The 6370-nt window shown below is 38.6% G+C and overlaps 1 pseudogene; it reads left to right on the forward strand.

Annotated features, from left to right (window-relative positions):
- Nucleotides 1–2435, forward strand: LOC115958858 (annotated as a pseudogene).
- The last annotated feature ends 3935 nt before the right edge of the window (nt 2436–6370 follow it).

Consider the following 6370-nt stretch of genomic DNA (forward strand, 5'->3'; position numbering starts at 1 on the left):
ATGCCTGATGAACACCCCTCCAAATGTCCAAACCTTCAATCTGAAGAGATAGATCGTGATCCAGGAACACGTAAACAAATATGTGAATTTCCTATCAATAAACAAGATAAAATCCGACGAGCTTATCTCATAGAGGGTCCATACCAACCTGAAAATATAGTCTGTCCATACAATGATGATACTCATCGTCGTCGATTTAAACCTTCATGGTTTGATTCACATAAGACTTGGTTGGAATACTCACCTACAACGGATGCATTATATTGTCTACCTTGCTACCTTTTTAGTAAGAAACCAATAGGTCGTCCCGGATCAGATGTATTCATTTCAACAGGTTTTAATAATTGGAAAAAGGTGAAAGATGGAATGAATTGTCCTTTAATTCGTCATGAAGGGAAAGAACCAAACTCTCCACATAAAATTGCTGTGAAATGTTGCGAGGATTTACAGAATTATTCACGACATATTGACAAGCTAATTGAGAAACAAACGTCAAAAGAATTAGAGAATAATCGGTTGCGGCTCAAAACCTCAATAGAGTGTGCTCGATGGCTAGCATTCCAAGCTTGTGCTTTTAGAGGTCATGATGAAAGTCTTGATTCAAAAAATAGAGGCAATTTCATTGAATTGATAAAATTCACATCAACTTTTAATGACAAAGTAGCTAGTGTTGTCTTGGAAAATGCTCCTGGAAATGCCAAATATACATCACCCACAATTCAAAAGGAGATTTTGCATATTCTTGCTAATAATGTGCGAAATGCTATTCGTGAAGAAACTGGAGATGCAAAATTCTGCATTCTTGTTGATGAAGCTCGGGATGAGTCGAAGAGAGAGCAAATGGCCATCATTTTGAGATTTGTTGATAAAGAAGGTTTTATTAAAGAGCGTTTTTTTCATGTTGTGCATGTTAGAGACACTACTGCATTGACTTTAAAGAATGAGATATGTGCTGTCCTTTCTCGTTATAACCTCCACATTGAAAATATTCGAGGTCAAGGATATGATGGGGCTAGTAACATGCGTGGTGAATGGAATGGATTACAAGCTCTTTTTCTTAAAGATTGCCCATATGCTTATTATGTACATTGTATGGCTCATAGGTTGCAATTAGCTCTAGTTACAGCATCTAGAGAAGTAAAAGATGTTCATCAATTCTTTGATCATTTGGTCAATATTATCAATATTGTTGTTGGTTCTAGTAAGCGTAATGATGAATTGCAACATGCTCAAGCAGAACAAGTTGAGAATATGATTGCTTCTAATGAAATTGAGACTGGAAGAGGTGCAAACCAGATTGGTACTTTGCAACGAGCTGGAGATACTAGGTGGGGATCTCATTTTCAATCTATTTGTAGTTTGATTAAAATGTTTGATGCTACTTGCAAAGTTATCAACATTATTTCTGAGGAAGGGGCTAATTATAAACAACGCGGTGATGTCGAGGGAGCTTATCAGGTATTAACATCATTTGAATTTATTTTAATCTTGCATTTGATGAAAGAGATAATGGGAATTACTAATGTTCTTTGTCAAGCTTTGCAACAACAATCTCAAGACCTTTTAAATGCCATGCATTTAGTTTCAACTACAAAATCACTTATTCAAAAGTTGAGAGATGATGGATGGGAGCCTTTACTTGCTAGTGTTATATCATTTTGTGAGCAACATGAAATTGATATTCCTGATATGAATGCTCGTTACACTAAAGGTCGAGGTAGATATCGTCGTCAAGATGACGATTTAACAATGGAACATCATTTTAGAATTGGCATATTTACAGTTACAATAGACTTTCAATTGCAAGAATTGAAAAGTAGATTTTGTGAGCTAACAACGGAACTTGTCATTCTTAGTTCAGCTTTAAATCCCAAGGATGCTTTTAGATTATTCAAGATTGTTGATATATGCAATTTGGTTAAGAAATATTATCCTCAAGATTTCACTGAACATGAACAAGAACTTTTGGAGTCTCAATTGCGACATTATGAGCTTGATGTGATAAAACATCCAGATTTTCAGAATATGAGTACAATTTCCGAACTATGTAGGGGATTAAAAATTTCAGGAAAGTCTAAAATATATTTTTTGATTGATAGACTTATTCGTCTTGTGTTGACCCTTCCAGTTTCTACAGCAACTACAGAATGAGCTTTCTCAGCTATGAAGTTGTTAAAAACAAGACTTTGCAATAGAATGGAGGATGAGTTTTTGGCAGATAATATGATAATTTATATAGAGAAGGAAATTGCAGGGAATTTCACTATTGAGATGATAATGGATGAATTTTATTCCATGAAAAATCGTCGTCAGGCATGATTTGATTCGGTTGATGACCCGACCTGACCCGAATAATGGGAGATTTACTGAGGCTTAGTCCATGGAGCGGAGGCTTGGGCCGACAAAAAATTTTTGGCCCATTTTGTAACCCATTGTAAATCCTGTGCGCAGGATATAAAAGCTGTTTTTTTTGGTGATTAGGGTTTTGTCTTATTGTTGTTTTTGAGAAAGAAAAACACTGTAGCCGCACATTGTAATTTTCTTTGATAATAGTGAAATCCCTGCAACTCCGTGGACGTAGGCAAATTGCCGAACCACGTAAATACTGTCTTGTGCATGTGATTGTTTTACTTTTGGCGTTTTGTTTTCTCTATTTTTTTGTTTATCACAGGTTTGAAATTTCGGTTGAATTCCCAACATGTTCAAGTATATAATAATATATGAAAGTTGATAATTTTGTATCCAATAGACTTAAAAATTATATTTGGCATATTTCTGTTACAACCCGGCCCCCCCAAGTCTGTATTCCTGGCTACGCCCCTGTGTTTAACCGTTATACTCTGTTCCACACCATAGCATTACAGGCTGTGAGATATTGTCCAACTGATTTGGAAGCTTTTTGTAATATAATTTGTCCAACTGCTGTAAGCTTCAATCATTGCCAGAGCTTCCATCAACTGTTAGATATATAAATGCTGAAGGATATGAAACTGGATATGAAACTCCTACCGAAAAGAAAAAGGAAGGATCAAGAACTGAATTTCAAATAATTATTCCTGCATTTGAAATTCCTCGGTGGTTAACTCATCAACGTGTGGGGAACTCAGTAAGTATAGACCTGCCTCCAAATTGGTGTAATAGTAGGTGGATGGGATTCGCTCTCTGTGCTAAGTTGGAAGGATATGACTTTCTTTTTGAATTAAATTCCAACAAAACATTTGGTTTTAGAGCTCGTGTGATAGCCTTTGGTGATTCACTTCACGGTCAACTCAACTCCGAAAATTTCTTTGAAGTGTCTTTTGGTGCAGGTGACATTTGGATATTGTATTTGTCTCGTGATGATTGGTTTGCTACTTTTCCGAATGGTGAATACAATCAGATTAAGGTTGTATTTGAGAGCTGTGGCTCAACGGAGAAAGTTCACAAATGTGGGGTCAGTTTGGTATACGAGCAGAGTGTGGAAGGGTTCTACCAAACAATTACACAACGCAGCAGAAACAGCATTATTGCTTGTGAGGGTTGGGATGGTGTCCTTCATGATGAAATGAAGCTTAGTGAGTTCCGGAGTTTTAAGAAAGAACTTGAGAAATTTAGGGAAATTAATAGATTCGTCTCTTCATTCAGTGGTAATGACGATTTTAACGATCCAGGACCTAGTGCATCTAGGAGCTTGCTGTCGGACTAAATTGAAAGATTCATCTTTTTATTCACGTGGTAACGACTATCTCAAACATCCTTGTTACAATTCTAGATGCTATTTTCTTTTCTTTTCTTTTAAGCTACACAGTTGGTTTTATTATTCATTACGCTCTCATGGTTAATAATTCAATCCATCATTCATATTTAGAGAGAAAGTCTCGAGAGAAAGGAAGAGTGAAAATAAGAGCTTCTCTGATATTCATCCATGGCATCCTCCAATCAATCTATTACTCAATCTCCAAATTCTATGGCAGATTATTTGAATTCCAATCCCCACTACACCTCAGTAATAGTGATGGCCCTGGGAGCTCTCTTGTCACTCAGCCACTGATTTGTAGTGATAACTATCCCTCTTTTGCAAGATCTATGATCGTTGCTGTTACAGCAACGAACAAAATTGGTTTCGTTAATGGCGAGATCACCATGACATAAACTACTGCTCTTTTGTTCAATGCTTGGATTTGTTGTAACACGACAGTACTGTCCTGTCTCATTAATTCAATCCTGAAGAGCATAGCTTACAGTGTGATGTATACCGAGACTCCCAGGCAAATCTGGTTGGGTTTGAAGCACAGGTAATCTCAAGGAAATTCCCTGAGAATATATGCATTACTTTTTTTTTTTTTTTTTTTTTGATAGGTAATTAGAAAACTTATATTAAAGAGGGGAAAAAAAAAAAAGAGAAGTACAAGATGTTCCTGATGATGAACAACACTACACAACACAACAGCAACAAAACAGCAACACAGCACAACACTACACAACACAATAGCAAGAGAGAAGTTAGGAAACTAAGCTAAGGAAAGGCATAAACTCAGAGAGGGAAGAACACTCAGTAAAACCCCAGCAACGAGACCACTCCATTAGACTGCGTTGGCATAAAATCTTTAACTCCTCCAATGTTTTCTCTTTATCTTCAAAAGATTGACGATTTCGCTCCAACCACACAATCCACATTAAGCACCCTGGAACCAAGTTCCAAATTTCTGAATTATGCTTCCCAAGCCATTGATGCCAACTAGATAACAAACCCGCCACCAAACCCGGCATAACCCAATGAATACCAAAAGCCTGAAGCATGAAAGCCCATAGGGAATGAATAATAGGACAGTGAAGAAGAAGGTGGTCTACCGACTCTCCATCACAGCAACACATACAACACCAATTAGCTAAAGGACGACCCTTAAGCATTAGGTTATCCAAAGTGAGGATCCGACCATGGGCAGCAGTCCACAGAAAAAAAGCCACGCGCTTAGGAATCTTTGGTTTCCAAACACCCTTCCAAGGAAATAAAGAATTCGAGGCACCCCGAATCTCATGGTAGTAAGACCAAGTGTCAAACTTCCCATCCCCTTTCAGCCGCTAGCGAAGAGTATCTCTCCTATCACCCCTAGGAATACGAGGATGGATAAGCTGAAAAAGAGAGTAAAAAGCAGCCAACTCCTAATCTTCAAACGCTCTATAAAACCTTAAATTCCACACTCTAACAGTACCCCCTTCTAGAGCCCACAAAACCTCAGAGATGCAAGCATCCTTGACCGCTGAACATGCATAAAGCGCAGGATAGCGATCTTTTAAAGAATTCTCACCAATCCACCTATCATGCCAAAAGCAGATACGAGTTCCATCACCCACCTAGCGGGGATAGTGGATCCCCTTGTCTCAATCCACGCGAGCATCCAAAAAAACCTTCAGCAGATCCATTTACCAGGACAGAAAAACGGACAGACGTAACACAACCTTAATCCACCCCCTCCATTTCATCCCAAAACCCATCCGATCCAACAAATAAAACAAGGCTTCCCAGTTCACATGATCATAAGCTTTTTCAATATCAAGCTTGCATATCACCCCTGAACTTCTGCTCTTCAACCTACTATCCAGGCATTCGTTTGCAATAAACACTGAATCCAGAATCTGCCTTCCGCCAACAAACGCATTTTGAGTCTCAGATATGAGCTTGTCCAAAACCACCTTCAACCTATTAGCCAAAACCTTAGATAGCAACTTGTACACGCTACTCACCAAACTGATGGGACAAAAATCCTTGATGTTAACGACATTACCCTTCTTAGGAATTAAAGTGATAAACGAAGCATTCATAGACCTCTCAAACCCCAAGTGTCGGTGAAAATAGGAGAAAAAATCCATAACATCCTTTTCCACCACACTCCAACAAGTGTGGAAAAAAGTTATGGTGAAACCATCAGGACCAGGGGCTTTATCCCCCTCCATCTCCCTTAATACCTGGGTGACTTCCTCCTTCGAGAACTCCTTCTCTAACGATAACCGCTCACCCTCTTCGATACAAGCAAAATCTAACCCATCCATTGTGGGACGCCCCACCTCAGTTTCCTTAAACAGTCCTTGATAGAAAATAACTAACTGAGAGCGAACATCAGGTTCATCCTCATAAAGAACACCATCCACCTCAATCCTTTTAATTTGATTAGCATTTCTATGGGAGTTTGCTAATTTTTGAAAGAAGCGAGTATTATTATCGCCCTCCTTCACATACAAGGCCCGAGACTTTTGCCTCCAGGAAATCTCCTCAGGAGAAGCCAACTGATCTATGTCACCTTTGATTTGAAGGCGACGAATCTAATCCTCATCTGAAAGTCCCACCAACTCCTCCCTCGCATCTAATCCCATTAGCTCAATCAGCAAGTTC

Source organism: Quercus lobata, chromosome 9 (assembly GCF_001633185.2).
Source record: "Quercus lobata isolate SW786 chromosome 9, ValleyOak3.0 Primary Assembly, whole genome shotgun sequence".
In the NCBI taxonomy this organism is placed as follows: Eukaryota; Viridiplantae; Streptophyta; class Magnoliopsida; order Fagales; family Fagaceae; genus Quercus; species Quercus lobata.